The sequence below is a fragment of the Lepidochelys kempii genome, chromosome 10 (assembly GCF_965140265.1).
Source record: "Lepidochelys kempii isolate rLepKem1 chromosome 10, rLepKem1.hap2, whole genome shotgun sequence".
Classification (NCBI taxonomy): Eukaryota; Metazoa; Chordata; order Testudines; family Cheloniidae; genus Lepidochelys; species Lepidochelys kempii.
The window spans coordinates 4,494,195-4,510,080 of record NC_133265.1 but is presented as its reverse complement, the minus strand read 5'-3'; the positions used below and the strand labels follow the sequence as shown (position 1 = coordinate 4,510,080).

Here is a 15,886-nt window from a genome sequence, read left to right as displayed (position 1 = left end):
CTAGTTTCACGCAGTTTCTTGCCCCACGGTCACAGGAGAGATTCCTCTGCCTCCAGATGTAACGCAAAGCCTTTCTCTAGAAGCAAAGACACTAAACAGCTACCACTGTTACAAACCGCTTACCCCAGCTCTTGCTGCGTTGAGCACTTCACTCCCCCAGAGGACTGTGGTTGCAAACTTGCCAAAGGTTATTGATCAAGGAGGAAAGAAGATCCAGAGGGTAAGATCCAGTCTCCCACAGTATATTGGCCCTGGCAGCATTTTTAGTGGTAATTTAGCTTTCCCTTTCACTGCCACTGTCTCCATGAATGTTTGTCCCTCAACCTACCTGGCCTCTTTCTCCTCCTCAGTTCTTAAGTCCACCCCATACTCCCCTTCCTGATCCTGCCCAGGAGGGGCAGCCATGCTACGTGAACGACGAACTCAAGTTGACACCCTCTGTTTGGTTTCTTTCTCAAGACACCTGTCTGTGCTACGTACCCGAAAAGTCTCGCGCCGCCTTGTGCTGAGTCAGGACGCCTGGGTCCTGTTCCCAACTCTGTCACTAACTTATTGTGTGACTTTGGACAAGTCGCTTAAATTCTAGGCTCCCAAGTCACTTACGGTCTTGCATCCTTGGGTCCAGCATCAATAAAGTATCGATAGTCACACTGGCTTACCTTGCCAAGTTGCAGTGAGTCTTAACGGTTGCCAAGACGCTACGACTGCTCAGATGAAATCTGCCATAAGAGGGCAAAGTATAATATTAATAAATCATAATCATAATCCATGTATTATTCCAAATCAGCCTGTATGAATGAACAACTTCCCAGCCTAGCTGTCAGTCATTTCTCCATCATCATTGACCTGAGTTATGTCTACACCAGTCAATGTGCATTAGGTCCTGTTATCACTAAGAGAATTGATGTTCCAGAGCCCCTGAATCCCTCTCTCCATCTGTCCTCCCGCCCCAACTCATCTGGATTCAAGCAATAGGTTCCCACTAAAGCGGGAAGGGGAAGGCTGGCTGAGTCCCTTCTGAGGTCCCAGTGCCAAGCTGTTTAAAAGGCAGCAGCAAAGGGTGGCCCTGGAAGGAGGAGAGGAGGGAGGGTAAGAGCAGTATAGAGCAAGAGGGAAGAAAGATGAAGGGGTGCAAGGAAGGTTACAGAGGAAATGGGGGAGCTCCAGAGGGTTGGAGGGACAGGGAGGGGTATTGAGGTGTGAGATGGGGTGCAGCAGCACTGGGCGGGGCCACAAGCTCTTATTTAGCCTTTGCAGTCAACTACCCCGGGTGGTTTCCTGTCCCTGCTAAGGGTGTAGGAAGTAGCCAGGCCCCAGGTTGCTCCCTGTGCTGGTGCTGGAATAGAGGGAAGACAGGTAAGGCCTTCCCTCTGCCGGGACTACCCTTTACCTTATTTCAGTGGCCCCTATGGGGTTTTGCAGGGGTGCAAAATAGCCAGGTGCAGGTCTGCCCCAGCCACACCCCCAAGCTGCCTCAGCGCTTCCGCTCCACCCTCAGCCTGGCAACTCCCCTTGTGCTGGGGCATTCTGTGGAGGTCCCTTAGGCCTGGTTTCGTGCCCCACATGCTGGGTAATAACATGGGAGGACTCTATGTTTCTCAAACTGGCTCTTTAGTGAGAAAGCTATTGACAGAAGAGCTGTACCTGCAGCTGGCCTTCCAGCCATGTGCACACAGACTGACTTCCTCATGTTTCCTCCAAACACTTCCTTCCTGCGGCCTGTGCTCTTCCCTCCAAGTTCCATTCAGGTTGCTACAAGCCTGCCCTGTGACCCCTTGGATTCATAACTGAGGACCCCTACAGGGAAAACCCTACTGGCTGTTCATAAACAATCCCTGTAAAGCCAACACCAAGGCCAACTTGACTTCAGCAGCTGGGTCTGCCTCCACTGGCAAGGAAGAACCCTGGCTATTGTCAGTGGGACATAAGATCCGACATAGGAAGCGGGGATAGAAGACCCTGGATCTTGCTGATTGTTTAATTTTAATCCACTGGGGTAGGGAGTGAACACTGAATAATTTACTGCACCACAATCTTTCCCCATGCTAGTTGAGCTGCTGATTTTCTCTCTTTTTTTTTTTTCTCACTGCATATTTGATCCCACCAGGCTGGTGGTACATGGAGCAGCATCTTCTAATTATATAGAGAGACATTCAAGCTGGAGGAAATGAAACCAACAAATGACTCTGACACTCCAGGTGCCTGAGTCAAATCATCATATAGGCTTTAGAAGGCACTAAAGAAGCAGGGATGAATTCACCTGGGCTACACAGGACATTATCCCCCGGGGCAGCTGCGTTGTCATTACTGTGAATATAAAGCTGTCCTTTGTGTTACTTTATTGATGTTCGTTTTTTATACTCAGTGGATTTAGGTTCCAGACTGGGTGTTACACTAATAAAAATGATACCAACAGGATCTTGTAAGAGGGACAAGGCAAAATGCCACATTTATTGTAAATACAACAAAATATTCCTATATGCAATTTCTGTATAAATCCATTCACACACACAGACATTCACACAGGTTCTGCAAAAAGGCTGTTATAATTACCAGCCTAGACGTTGCTCGTGCCAAGTCACTGGCCAGGTGGCCTGGACACGAGAGTGGAGCCGAGTCCTTGTCAGATGCGCATCCGATGCTCCTGGAGGGTGGTCGTAGAACCAGACTCAAAGAACACAGTCCCTGGACCCAATTTTTATAGGTCTCTGATTCAATACAAGTCTATGGAAGTTGCTTCATCATGCTGAATTTACAGTTGAGATGACCATCAATCAGCAGGTGGTACATCCATGACGGCTCCATGATGGCTACGGTTATCTACTTGTTCTTCCTTGATGCGTTTTGAGTGGATACCGGTTCGCCCTCTAAGGGTCATCCAGTTATCTCCACTTTGCATATTCTTTGGCCCATCGATACCAAGGTTGAAATTCTTAGGATTAGGCTGGCACCATTTACTGGCTCCCTTGACCTAACCAGCCCGCCTCTAGAGGGAAGAAGGCACTTAGCTCGCAGTTAGAATGGGCCTGAACCACAGGGCTTAGAGCTAATCTGGAAGGGGAATGTTTCCAAGGTTTGGGGGGCTTGGGCTGTAGGGTTTTAGAGACAGAAGAGCCAGCCATAGGACTCAGGAATTATTCCAGAACCTAAAATTGGGGGTGGGGTTCAAATTGAGTGTGCTGGTTCTGGTGCATCTCTGTTCCCGGTGCCCCTTCCGTCTTTAACCCCTGCTGTGATACAGATGTTTGTGTCCACTGGGAACCAGAGTGAAACAAGCGGGTCACTTAACATGATGCCACTTCCAGCAGTTGCCAGCCCAGGTTGGATTTGAACTAGTATCCTAGAGGGGAATGGCCCTGCAATTACCATAATACCTACATCAATTAACAAGGCATTTTGCTGTTGCATTTAAAGTGTAACTAAAGCATTTGGGGCCAAATCTTGTCCTTCATTATGCATCAGCACCCTCTACTGGCTGCAAACAGCACTACAAATATGGGCCAAATTTGGTCTCGTTACTCTATAAGAGAATTGGGGCCAGATCCTGAGAGACACCAGGTACCCAGGATTCCCGTTAGAGCCTCAGGCTCCCAGCACCAGTCAGGACCAGGCCCTTAAAACAGATTCTCTTCCTCCCAGCTGTCTCATTAATAATGGTAGCTTGTACCTGTGGGGCCACTAGCGAATGCAACATTCACAGCTGTGGTTTGGTCTATGAATAATACATACGTTCACCTATTGTTATAACAAGATGTTAATTATGCCGCTGCCTCCAGGATACGTCTGCCAGCAAAGGGCTGTGTCTCAGATTATAGAACTGCTTAAAACATCCTCCGTAGTAAACACTTTGGTGTGAGGCGGAAGCTGGCTGGTTTATACCTGGCTTCTTAATCCCAAGCTATGACCTTTAGAATGGCCACAGAGCGGAAAATGGCACAGAGCTCAAATACCAGACATGGAACAAATGTAGGCCATATCCCTCTAGTTTTAAAAGCCATTTTAAGGAGATCAGACTGGTTTGGTTTGGCAGTGGGCTATGAAGAACCATACTTCTCGTCGTCTCTGGCTATGGTTGGAGGTTGTCACCATGTGATGGCTCCTTGGTGACTTATGTGAAATGAGATGGTGATCTTCGGTATCCACATAATAAAATCCACCCTCACGTGTGGCTATGTTGCCTCATGGTTAGAGCAGGTGTCTATATTTTTCTGTTTGAAAGAGATTTTCTGCCTAAAACTGGTCTCTTTTATAAAGAAAAAAATTGTCAAGAAGCTTTTGTATCTGTCTGAATTTTTCCACTTCTTCAACAACAAAGTTCTCAGTTTTCTAAAAGAAACAATACAAATACCTAAAATGCCCACTACTGAAAAATGTTTAATTTTTATAAACCAAAACCAAACATAAAACTGGAGCGGGCAGGCAGGGGGAGAAATTAGTTTTGTTTTGTCGGGGTTGTTGTTGGAGAAAAAAAAACATGAAATTTTTGGAATTAAAAAAAATCCATGAAATTTTTGGAATAAAAAAAATTCTTTATTTCAAAATGTTGATTGGACAATACTTACTGTTTTCTGACTAGCTGTACCTGGTTTCTCCTCCTGCCTTTCCCAGGGGTTCAGTGTGTATGATGATGGGTCCCTGATTTTGGCTGGGGCTTCTAGACACTACTATAATGTTATTGGTTGGGACAGGTTAAACCTCTTTGAAATTGTGTGGGACGGGGGGAAGGTAACCACTGCCCTGCATTTAAGATAGTTACAAGAAATCAGGTAACTAGGTAGTTGAAACAATAGCCGCCTCCACACCAAACACAGGCATATGTCACCACCCAGACCAGAAGGCACACATGGGCAGAGGGGATGCTATTGTTTTGTGAAGGTGTGTGTGTCTATGAGAGAAACAGTGGACAGAAGCTGAGAGAAAAGGCAACAAGGAAGCACCAGGTACTGTCATAACAGGCTGTGGGAGCGTGGCACTGCAAAAAGTCTCGAGAGAGAGCTTTTGGGGCTGAGTGCTGGCTAACAGGGGCCTGGAGCTGCGAGCAAAGAAACCGTCTTCTGCTGTTTGATTCTTGCTGGGTGCAGGGAAACAGGACTTCGTACCTTCTTTGTAAATACACAGGATTGCATCAAAGTAACACCTACCTTGTCACCAATTCCTCCTACTACCTGGAACAACAGCAAGATCCTGAATTTTTGGCTGGCTGCTCTGGTAACAAGGGTTACAATACATATTTAAACATAATATAAGAACAGAGGACAAGTCCTAAAGGAATTTATAGATTAAAACCTCTCACCTTAAGCTGTATCCAGAAAGGAGTCAGATGCCAGTGCAGGCTCTGCCGCAAAGGGGTTCAGCATATATCCCCAAGTACACCGGCAGCTGCCTTCTTCGCCAGCTGAAGCTTTCAAGCCGTCTTCAGCTGAAGCCCCAAGTCGAGGGCACTGCAGTCATCCAGTCTGGAATCTCAGCTCTCCTGTTGCAATATTAGGCTTTCCCTCGAGGGCCTGATCCTGGCATTTCACTACTGATGTTAATGGGAGCAGGGACTGAGGTCTCTACTGCAGCACGTATCCTGTGAGCCCGCAGCACCCATCATCTCGGCCTGAGTATACGGCATGGAAAACACACCAACATGGCAATAAAAAAAAGAAGGGAGAGCCTTGCCCACAGCTGAACTGGCCTGTTAATTTGAAGTGATCCTGGAAGGTTAAGAAGCACTGAGACATGGAGAGAGTCACCCTTGAAATCACACAACCAGCCCTGGGTCCCAGTGTGTTTGTTTGCTCCTGTTTAGCACCGACAATGTGCTCAAAACCGTATAGTACCCAAAAGTACAGGCAGCCCCTGTCCCAAAGAGCCTACGCTGGGTAAGACAGAACATAGCAAATGGGATGCACTGACAAATACAGCAGTGGTGGGGATCCCAGAGTAGTCCCTTGTTTTATTCATTATAAACTCACTTCTTGGGTTTGAATGAGGGCAGGATGGATGGTAATTTAACAACACGAATTTCCTTCCCAGTGTTACTAACACCTTATTCAAAGGGAAAGGACTTTAACCCATGTAGAGCCAGCCCCTCCAGCTGCAAACCAACACAACTCCACTGCAGACAAGGGAGAGTGGCCCATTTGCACCAGCTCAGGACGTGGTCCCCAAATTTCCCTTTTGCAGGCTCTGTTTGTTTACTTTTTGCATTTCCTTCAGCCTGGGCCCTACAAACACACTGGGTGGCTTCTCTTCCCCCGCCAGGTTCTGGTTAATTTCTCTCCAGCGGGGCCCTGCAATGCTGGGCTTGCAAACACCAGGGTGGGAAGGTTTCATTTGTTTCGGGAGGACATGAACCTGTTTCCACCGGATTTTGTCCCCTCCTTTCCCCATCTGAGCTGCCACTGTTCCTGAAAACAGATGCCCTGAAAGGACCCTCCTCCCCTCGCAGGGGCCGCGTCTGGACCGACCCCGCTTGCAGAGGCTGCTTGGAGGAGCCGCAAACCACTCACTGCCCCTTCCCCGTGTGAGCGGCATGCAGCGGGAGACCTGCCAGCTGCGGTCGCGGTAGCATAGTGCCGGGGGGAGGATGGGGTATTTATAGGATCTCGGCCACTGGGGCACAGCGGAGGGGCTTATTCTTTCCCTCTATAAGGAGCAGCGAGCCCTTCTGCCACCCCTGCAGGTAGGGGGGACCCTTATTCCCAACCCCCCCCCAGCTAAGGAAGGCTGGCGCTGACAGTGTGGCAAGGTGACAAGGGGGGATCTCCAAGGCTCTAGCCGCTCAAAGCGCCAGCCCTGCCAACGCCGCAGCAGCCGGGGCTGACAATGAGCCGCTGCCCGCGCCGCCGGGCTGCTCTCCCGCCAGCCAGCCGGGGCTCGCCGCGCCCCCTCCCCGGGGCTCGCCGCGCTCCTTCCCCGGGAGCCGGCGGGGCGGGGCGGGGAGACCCGCGCTGAGCTCCGCCACGCAGCGAGCCCGCCCAGCCTGGGCCCTGGGCCCGGCTCCCGCCGCTGCAGAGGGGCCGGGAGCAGGAGCCGGGACCCTGGGAGCCGAGTCCAGCCCACGGGGATCGGAGCCGCTTGCAGCAGCAGCGCCGCCCGGGCGCAGGGGCTTGCGGCGCGGGCAGCCGCCCGTGGGCGGATGGCAGCCGCCCGGCCATGCCCCCGGGCTCGCTCTCCGGCCGCCCGCGTCTCCAGCTGAAGCGGGCGGGGGGCCGGCCAGCCCCGCCCGCCGCTACCGCCTCGCTCCCCCGGCTCCCGGGCAGGTGAGTCCCCCGCGCGTCCGCCTGGGCTCGCCCCGCTGCCCGGGGAACAGCGGGAGCCTGGCCCCAGCCTGCGAGCCCGGCCGCGCAGCGAAACGGCGGGGAGTGGCGCCTGGAAGTTTGTTCTTTGGCAGCCTGGACTTGCCGGGGTTGCAGCCGGGCTGCGTGGCCGCTGCGCAAAGCCCCGCTCCCGCAGGGGCTGCCCGGAGCTCAGACCTCAGGCTGCAAATCCTTAGGGGGGGCGGGACAGCTCAGTGGTTTGAGCATCGGCCTGCTAAAGCCAGGGTTACGAGTTCAATCCTTGAGGGGGCCATTTAGGGACCTGGGGCAAACATTGGGGATTGGTCCGGGGGTTGGACTTAGTGACCTCCAGAGGTCCCTTCTATGAAATCCCAGAGGCAGCCTGGGTCTCAGCCTGGTGTTTGCCCTCCTGTTAGGGGCGAGCCAGGAAGAGCACAGGGCTGGAACGATTTCGGGGCTGTCTGTGGGCTGCACACACCCCAGAGTTTTAACAGGGCCTTAGACTCCTGCTCCCACTTAGCGACTGGAGCAAGACCGTGGGTGGATGCAACAGAGGGACAGATAGGCCGTTGTGTCTCCCCTCCCAGTGCAGTCAGGATCCCCCCAGCCAAGCAGAAGTCTCCTCGGCTGCTTTGGCGTGGGTTTTACCTGTCTGTCTAGTGAATACAGTGCTGGGGAAGGGTGCAGGATTTACGGACCTGGTGCCACGGCATCGCTCTTCCCAGAGCAGTGGTCATTGTTCTTTATTTCTATTGCCTGCAGATGTGTGCATGGTGCTGTCCAGGGGGTTACAACAGACAGCCCCTCCCCCAAGGACCTTGCAGGCTGAATGCCCTGTGCCTTGGATCATGAGAATGGATCAGTCTAGGGGTGTGTGGAGAGGGGGGAGCTCTTCAGTATGCACCTCCAATGGCTCCCTGTGGGGGGCTCCCTGTGGATCTAGATCCACAGACTGAGAGAGAGCAAGGAAAGGAGAGCTGGGAACTTGAGGGTAGCAGCTGGGCTCCACAGGTTTCTTCCAATCCCCCAAACCCATAGGGCAAACAGGAGCAAGGCAATACACTGAATCTTCAGTCCAGGGATCACCACCTTGTGTGGGCTCAAGGGGCTGCTGCTGTCAAGGAACCCTAACAACACAGCTGTCCTGTCCAGGGACAGCAGTAGGCCCCCAGGTGGCTGGGAGACAGACTGGAAGCAAAGGGTCTCCATGCAGGTTTCAGAGGAACAGCCGTGTTAGTCTGTATTCGCAAAAAGAAAAGGAGGACTTGTGGCACCTTAGAGACTAACCAATTTATTTGAGCATGAGCTTTCGTGAGCTACAGCTCACTTCGTCTCCATGCAGTTGCCCCAGGAGATTTCCTTGAGATCCCCACAGGATCAGGGAGCTGCTCGCATGTATAAGGGCTGCAGGATGCAATGCCAGCAGCCAGTAATATTTAGGCTCCAATCCTGCAGTCCAGCCCCTGCTACCCACCCACAGCCCTTTGCAAGATCCTGCCCATAGCTTTTATCAGGTGGATGTACTGAAGTGGGTGTCAGCTGCTGACGATGCAAGAGAACCAAGTAGCTCTGAAAGTGATCTGCAAAAGAAAAGATCTGGATTCAATCCCCTTTGTTTTGCTTCTTTATGGGGCCTGAAAGGTGCATGTGTGAGCATGTTGGCATGCAGGGTTCTTTTTTCCCTTATAAATATCCGGTATCTCAAATCTTTTCTTCCCTGTTTTTGTCAGATGACTCCTTGGGTAACTCAGGGATGTGGATCAGAAGCTTTCTGAGCCTTTAGCTGAAGGCGCTGGTTCCTTAGTAAAGAGAGCTCTTTCCCCAGATTCTAAAAGGAATCTTAGATAAAACTGAATAAAAATCACAAGCAATCCCCTCTCATCCTCAAAACCTTTGATGTTATAAGCCCAGTAGTTCTCCAGTGGGCCATGGAGACAGGGGAGACGAGGCCTGAATTTTTAATCTAAAAAATAGAGACACATTTTGAAAATAAAAGGAAACATGCTTGCTCCAGCCTTCGTTCTCCAACATGAAGAAGCAAAAAAAAGGACACCGCCCCCATAGCTTTGTCCTTTTCCAATCACCTCCAAGCAACAAGCCTGTGTAGCAATATGCTCTGAACATCAGCACCTCTGTCCTTCTAGACCAGTGTTTCTAAACCCATTTATCACCGTGGGCTGCCAATGCAGCTCTCTCTGTGTTATGGGGGCCACATCCACACAATATATATACTACCTGTATGGCCCTGAGGATGTCACATGGGACACAGCTGGGTGCTGATTGGGCCACAAGCAGCCTGCAGGTTGAGAGCCACTGCTCTAGACCCAGAGCAGAGTGACGATCCCGGTGTACATGGAGGGCTCTGGGTTCTTTGGTTACAAACAGCTGGTCCGGGCGCAGCTCCGAATCGAACAGTGCCCAGGGCTTTGAAATCTCTGTGCTCAGGCAGGCGGTGGCAGCCACTCTGCCTTCTGGATGCTGCCATTTCAAATTAGGTCAGTCATTCATCTCAGATAGATTTCTGCAAAGCTCCCTCCCAGAGGACAAAGCGGAATTTGTTATCGGTGGCAGGTGCCGAGGGACCATTAAGCGAGGACCTCTCGCTGGAGCGTGCGTCCTGTGGATCAGAGAGCAGCAAGTCACTGGAGGTGGCAGCGGGGCCCATGGGAAACGGGGAGCTGAGGACACGACTTACCTGCCTTGCTTTGTGGTGTGTAGAACAAGCGATGTGTTATTTTTAATACCGGGTATTTACGACTCAGAGGGATCAAACAGGCAGGAAAAGGCTCATAGGAGACAATGGGCCAAATGCCTCCTTGGGGCCAGTCTTCAGCTGGTGTAAATCAGCACTGCTCTACTAAGTTCAATAGTGCTCCGCCAGCTGGGATCTGGCTCTCGGGACATACGCCGTGGAGCTGCCAGAGTATGAACCTGAAGGATGAATTGGGCTTATAATATTTTTACAATAACCTATGGTTTAGGTACCATTGTCATGGCGATACTCTCTCAAGAGTAGACCATGCTTGTAAGGGATTTTTGTCCTGAAAAATTCTCCTCTAATCAGATATAGTCTGATTAAACAAAGGGGCTTCTTATCGAGATTCGAGCCATGCCTGTTAGACCCTCCACCCCTTAACACCAACAGGGAACGCACATGCTTATCCGGGACTGCATGTGGCTCAGTGCATTTAATGTGCGGCCAGCCTGATCTCTGCGATGCCCAGCACAGCGTTAGTGGCAGTGGATGGGGATGGCGTCAGCTGGGGCAAGTGAACAGACAGCAGGAGTCCTGAATCGCCGCAGGGGTCAGGGCCCGTTACGATGGAGGTCAATGAGAGCTGTGGTGCTCATCTGCCTTGAGCCCATGCGGACCCCATGTCTGAATCCTGCTGCCTGCACGGCAGCATTTCTGCTGCTTGTCAGCACTGGAATGGGGCTCTCTCCTCGATGCCCGGGCTCTTGGATGTGAGCTATATGCTTAGGGTCAGTGAAAACAGCAGTGCAGAGACGAGACTGTGGAGGAGAGAGTGCCCACTGCATTCACTGAACAGAAGTTATTATAATGCTTTGTATCATGGCAGCACCTGGGATCAGGGTTCTTTGTGCGAGGTGCTTTATAGTCACACAGTAAGAGAGAGTCCCTGCCCCGAAGAGCTCACAAGCTAAACAGAGACCACAAAGGAGGGGAAGCAACTACCCAAAGGTCACAACTGGGACTAGGACCTAGGTCATCCGACTCCCAACCCCGCAGCCTGAGCTCTAGACCACATTGAGACAGAAAGAGTCCCTTGGTCGTTGTTTGGGACAGAAAGAGAACCAGAGGCTCATGGGGACTCCTTAAAAGATTTAAGAACTCCCCCTCCTTTTAGCCAGTGGTCAGGTTGGTACTAAGTTTGCATCCCCTGTGGAAGACCGAAATTCCTCCCCAAGCTGCATTAGTAAAGGGAACCGGGAACTGCTGACTTCCCTGGGTGCTCAGGTATAACTTTGTCACTGGGGCTACCCCCCCACCACAGAGATCAGAATTCAGCCCATCCAGGAGAAGAGGGCACCCATAAAACACCCACCCACACAACCACCCCCCCAGCTCTCCAGGCCATTTTAAAGCGACACTCTCAGCACCTCGTGACCAGCCCAGCACTTACCCCGCGACCCAGAGGCGCGAGGTGGGGGAGTGTGGTCACACGTTCCGCACCTGCCGGTTTTATTTTTATCTGGGCCGAGCTGTGACCGTCCATGCTCAGAAAGGTGAAACCCTGGGATGGTGCCAGCTAGGCAGGACAGAGGAGGTTGGGACTGAGCTTCCCGGCCCAGGCCTGCCAATGGCCCTCCGCCCAGACACACAGTATTCCCCGCGCCCACTCGTCCCCTCACTTCTAGCCTGCACCCACCCTACCGTTCCAGCAGTTGGTCTGACGCAGCTCTGCCAATGCACCTTGGAGCTGTCCTGCAGCCTCCTCCCCTGCCCCGCATCCCAGCCCTGGACTCCCCACCCGCACAGCTCTGCCACTGCCCCTCAGTCCTCACCTGCAAGCCCCTGCAGTGGCAGTCCTGAGCCCGACACCATTCTGCTAACCCCTCAGTGCTAACCTGCAGCATCTCCTGCTGGCCCAGTCCTAGGCTCCTACACACAGCTGTACCAATGCCTTGCAGTCCTGACCTGTAACAGCTGTTTACAAGGGCCACAGATCTAATCCACTGGATGAGAAGGAGTCTGACGCAGCAACTGGTCATGGGCAGTGAGGCAGTGAAGCCAAGAGGTGTAGGAGCCTTTGGGCTGTATCAGGTCCTATTATTTGTATTACGATAGCACCTAGGAGCCCCAGTTATGGACCAGGGTGCCATTGTGCTAGGTGCTATACAAAGAGAACAAAGGTGGCCCCTGCCCTAAAGAGCTTGTCTCGCTCCCCCTTCCACTGTTTGTGCACAGAGTGACCTTGGCCTTTTGTGAGAGAGGGACTTCCAGCATCTCCCCAGTTTCACCCCATTATTGCCACTGCCTGCACCCATTCTCTGGTCCAGGAGGGCTGGAGACAGCTCCACCCAGGACTGTCAGCAACACTGTTCTGAGCATCATGTGGACCGAGTCAGTGAAGAGCAAGGCAAAGCAATTCCACTCCCAGGGGTGACGTTTCCAAAAAGCTCAGGACCTGAATTCTATGGTGCTGCCATGATACCCTCAGGGCGAAACTGATCGCAAAGTTCTTTCCGAAGCTAGCACCTCCAGACAAAACTGCCCAGGGCCTATTTTAGTTCAGGATTTACTCTTTCCTGACCCATCTGAATCAGAACCAGCTGTCATAATATATAGCCATAACTCAATAATGCTGCTTTTCTTCAAGCTAGGCTTGTTTTGTAGATCCCATTGCAACTTTAAAAAAAAAAAATCAAGCCAAGCTTGAAGATTGTACCTGAGGCTGTATAAGAAATTCCAATGTGTATTGACTCTAGGATTCAGTGATCAGTCAAATATTTTAAAGCAGAAGCTCAAGAGGACAGAGTTAAAGCTGAGCTTCAGCCTTTTCTGTCTATGTCCTGCCTTGTGGGTGCTTGATTTCTCAGCGTTTGGCCAAGCTTTTTGCCTGGAATATGTCAATCTGTTTTATAAAAAGGTCAGTTTGCAGATAATTTATATCTTTTGATTGCAGTTTGGTTTCCTTAAAATTGCATCACTTCCTCATCAAAGAGCAACTGGAAGAGCTCTCCAGTCACCAGACTAATAACCACAGCAGTTTGTTTTCTGTGTCTGTATATTTCAGTGATAATTAGATGAGGGATTTCTCACCCTTTTGGTTGGCTCATAAATCAGTCTCTTTGAAGTGAAGCAAAACTCTGGTGCAGTCTCCAGCAGCCTGCTCCCTTCTCAAGCAGCCACTGACAGGTTTAATAGGCTGGAGAGAACTCTTTGGAAATTATTTTTTCAATTAACTCTGGCTAATTTTGCAACAAATGAACACTAATTTGGCAATGGCTCATCTGGGAATAAGATGCTGGGAGCTTTAATTGGATAGATTCAAGTTGGGTGAACCTTTATATTACAAGATGATCAGGTAGCATTTGTAAACAGCACACGGTAGCCGTTACAGCTTTGTGCAATTAACATGTTATCAGACTAGAGACATGGGTGTGCTTTTTGAGAAAGATCAGACCAAACTGTCCCAACTGAACAATCCTAAACACTGGACCATTTCAGGGTGCAGCTCTCCTTCATCGCTCTATTGGAGCAAATCAGACCCCTGGATCCAAACTCCCACAAGCTCTGAGGAAGTTTGGGTCCAGCTGAGACCCCATTCCTAGTATTTTTGGCCAAAATTTTCAAAAGTGACGAGTGATTTGGAGTGCCTCAGTGTTTGAGTGACTAATCGGAGATGCCTTCAAGGGACTCTTTGCTGGGGGAGAGGAGGTGCTTAGCACTTTCTGAAAATCAGCCCCCTTTAGGAGGTCTCACACATCCAAACTCTGTAGTCACTTTTGATGAGCTTGTCTGTGTAGATGTTTGTAGCACCTTGCAAGGTGTACAGAAGTGGGTAATATGCCTCAAAAAATAACGATTGTGAGCTTTCAAGTGACCCCCCCACCCCCCGCCTTCTATGTTTCAGAGTTACTAGCACTCTGCCAGTGCACTGGTGTATTCATGGAACTAGGCCTGGCAAATCACGGTTATGTGGACCCGTGCCATAGGGTTGTGCCATAGGGTTCCTTCATATTCTGTACATTGTGTAAAGAGCAAAAGACACAACAGTGGGGGAATAGTAAGCTTAGTTATCCACACCGAGCAAGATACCATTCAAAGGAAGGGAGGGAGTTTGAAGCAGTAGGCAAAAAAAGAATCACATTTCACCTCTGTGCCTCAGTTTCCCCTTGAGGCTAATACTCCCCTACTTTCCAGGGAGGCTTAATTCATGAGTGTTTGTAAAGCGCTTTGAGACCCTCAGATGAAAGTTGCCACTGGCATGCTGAGTTTTCTTCGTTATAATTCTATCGTATGCTCTTTTATGAACTGTAGGTCAAAATGGGTCTGATCTTGGGTTTAGATCAGCTCCAGCGCTTCTCAGACCTCTTGGATCTACAAAGCAGGCCGAAATTCTTGTGCAAAGAGCCTTTTTAATGGTTGAATTGAGGAACTGAATTAATTAACACAACGTGGGCAGCGAGGAAAGATGGCAGCCAGAGAATTCCCCTGGTTAAATATTTCCCATTTTGAACCCGGAGCTAACCCACGAGGTTATCATCCAAGGCTCACCTGTAAAAATCACAGGGGACAGCTTCGAGTTCTAAGCACCAGGTTTAACCTACCTACTGTATCTGAAAGTCCACACTGACATCCCAGCAGACTCTCCAGCTCTTTAAACCTTCCAAGACAGATGCACACTGCATGGAACGGGAATGGGTGTAAGTCTTTCTGACAAGACCTGTAGCCAAGGTGCAGCCTGCTTTGTGTGGCAATTAATGGCCCCTGTCTGATCCCCAGCTTAAGTATAAGGATTTGTCCTGGCATCCTTGGCCAGCCTTCCTCCTCCCCCTGAGGCAGTGCAGTGCACTGCTGCCATTGTTCCCCAGAGGTGGCTGCATTTCAGTGGTTTATATATAGCATGTACCATGCTTTGAGTTCTTTCTGGATGAAAGCTACTATATAAAAACAAGCTGTTATTACCGAACAGGCTGTGGATGTATTAATGGCCTCTTAGGATATCGGACTTTTTAGCTTTTAAAAACCAAGCAAAATATGACTGGGATAATTGAAGAAAGGCCAAGTTCTGAGAGGTGCTGAGCCCTCAAGCACTTGCTGCTGACACAGCAAAAGGTCCGGGCCTCTCAGGATCTGGCTCTGAATGCAAAAGCTGCTCCGAGCCAGTATCTGCCTATTCCATACCTGGAGCTAGTTCTGGTACCCAGGGGGCAGCGGGCTCAGTGTACAGAGACGACACCATGACTCAGGACAATCTGGTCTCGTTTGCGAGCAAGCAGCATTAGGGAATCTGCACAACGGCCGTGTGACTCGAGCGTTCACAGCCCTTTTCACAGCCTGGGCCACCCCCTCCTCCGTGGGCAGGTTTTCTGCGAGAGGCAGTAGGCGCAGCAGTCTGAGCCTGCACGGGGAGCCAGGTCTGCTCCCAGGCCCAGTTCTGCCTCTCGGACAAGTTGCTTCACTTCTCTGGGCCTCAGTTTCCCCATCTGTAAAATAGGGATCAAGATACTCACCCTTCTTTGTACACTGCTTTCTTATCCGTGGGAGGGATGGAAATTGCTCAGACCAGCTCCATTCCCACTGGCAACTGTGTAACATTCCCGGGGCAACTGCAGCTGTTATTTACAAGGACAAAGGAACCTTAGGAAACTATTTGTATGTTTTTAGCTTCTTTCACTGGTATTTGGTAGCTGAAGATAAGGTTGGGGTGGCAGCATTATGGGACCAGCCAGCTCTCCGCACCCACCTGCAAGGTCTCTGCAGGCCACCACATAGCTAAACTGAAACATGCCAAGTAGATCGGGACAGGGGCAGGGCCTTTCTCTTCCCAGGTGTTTGTGCAATGAGCTGATGGGGGGTCTCTGGGTGCAGCCACAACACAGATAATAAAGAACGGTGCTGAATGTGGTTTGGCAGAGTAGAAGGATCG

At 50.7% G+C, this 15,886-nt stretch overlaps 1 protein-coding gene across 1 annotated transcript in view; it reads left to right on the top strand.

The window, feature by feature from the left end:
• The first annotated feature begins 7,111 nt into the window (after positions 1-7,111).
• Positions 7,112-15,886, top strand: part of LOC140918085 (testis-expressed protein 2-like) — a 40,691-nt gene continuing 31,916 nt past the window's right edge. Inside the window, exon 1 of the mRNA XM_073361731.1 lies at positions 7,112-7,250. The gene's annotated coding sequence lies outside the window, so the exon portion shown is untranslated. The remainder of the gene's footprint in view (positions 7,251-15,886) is intronic.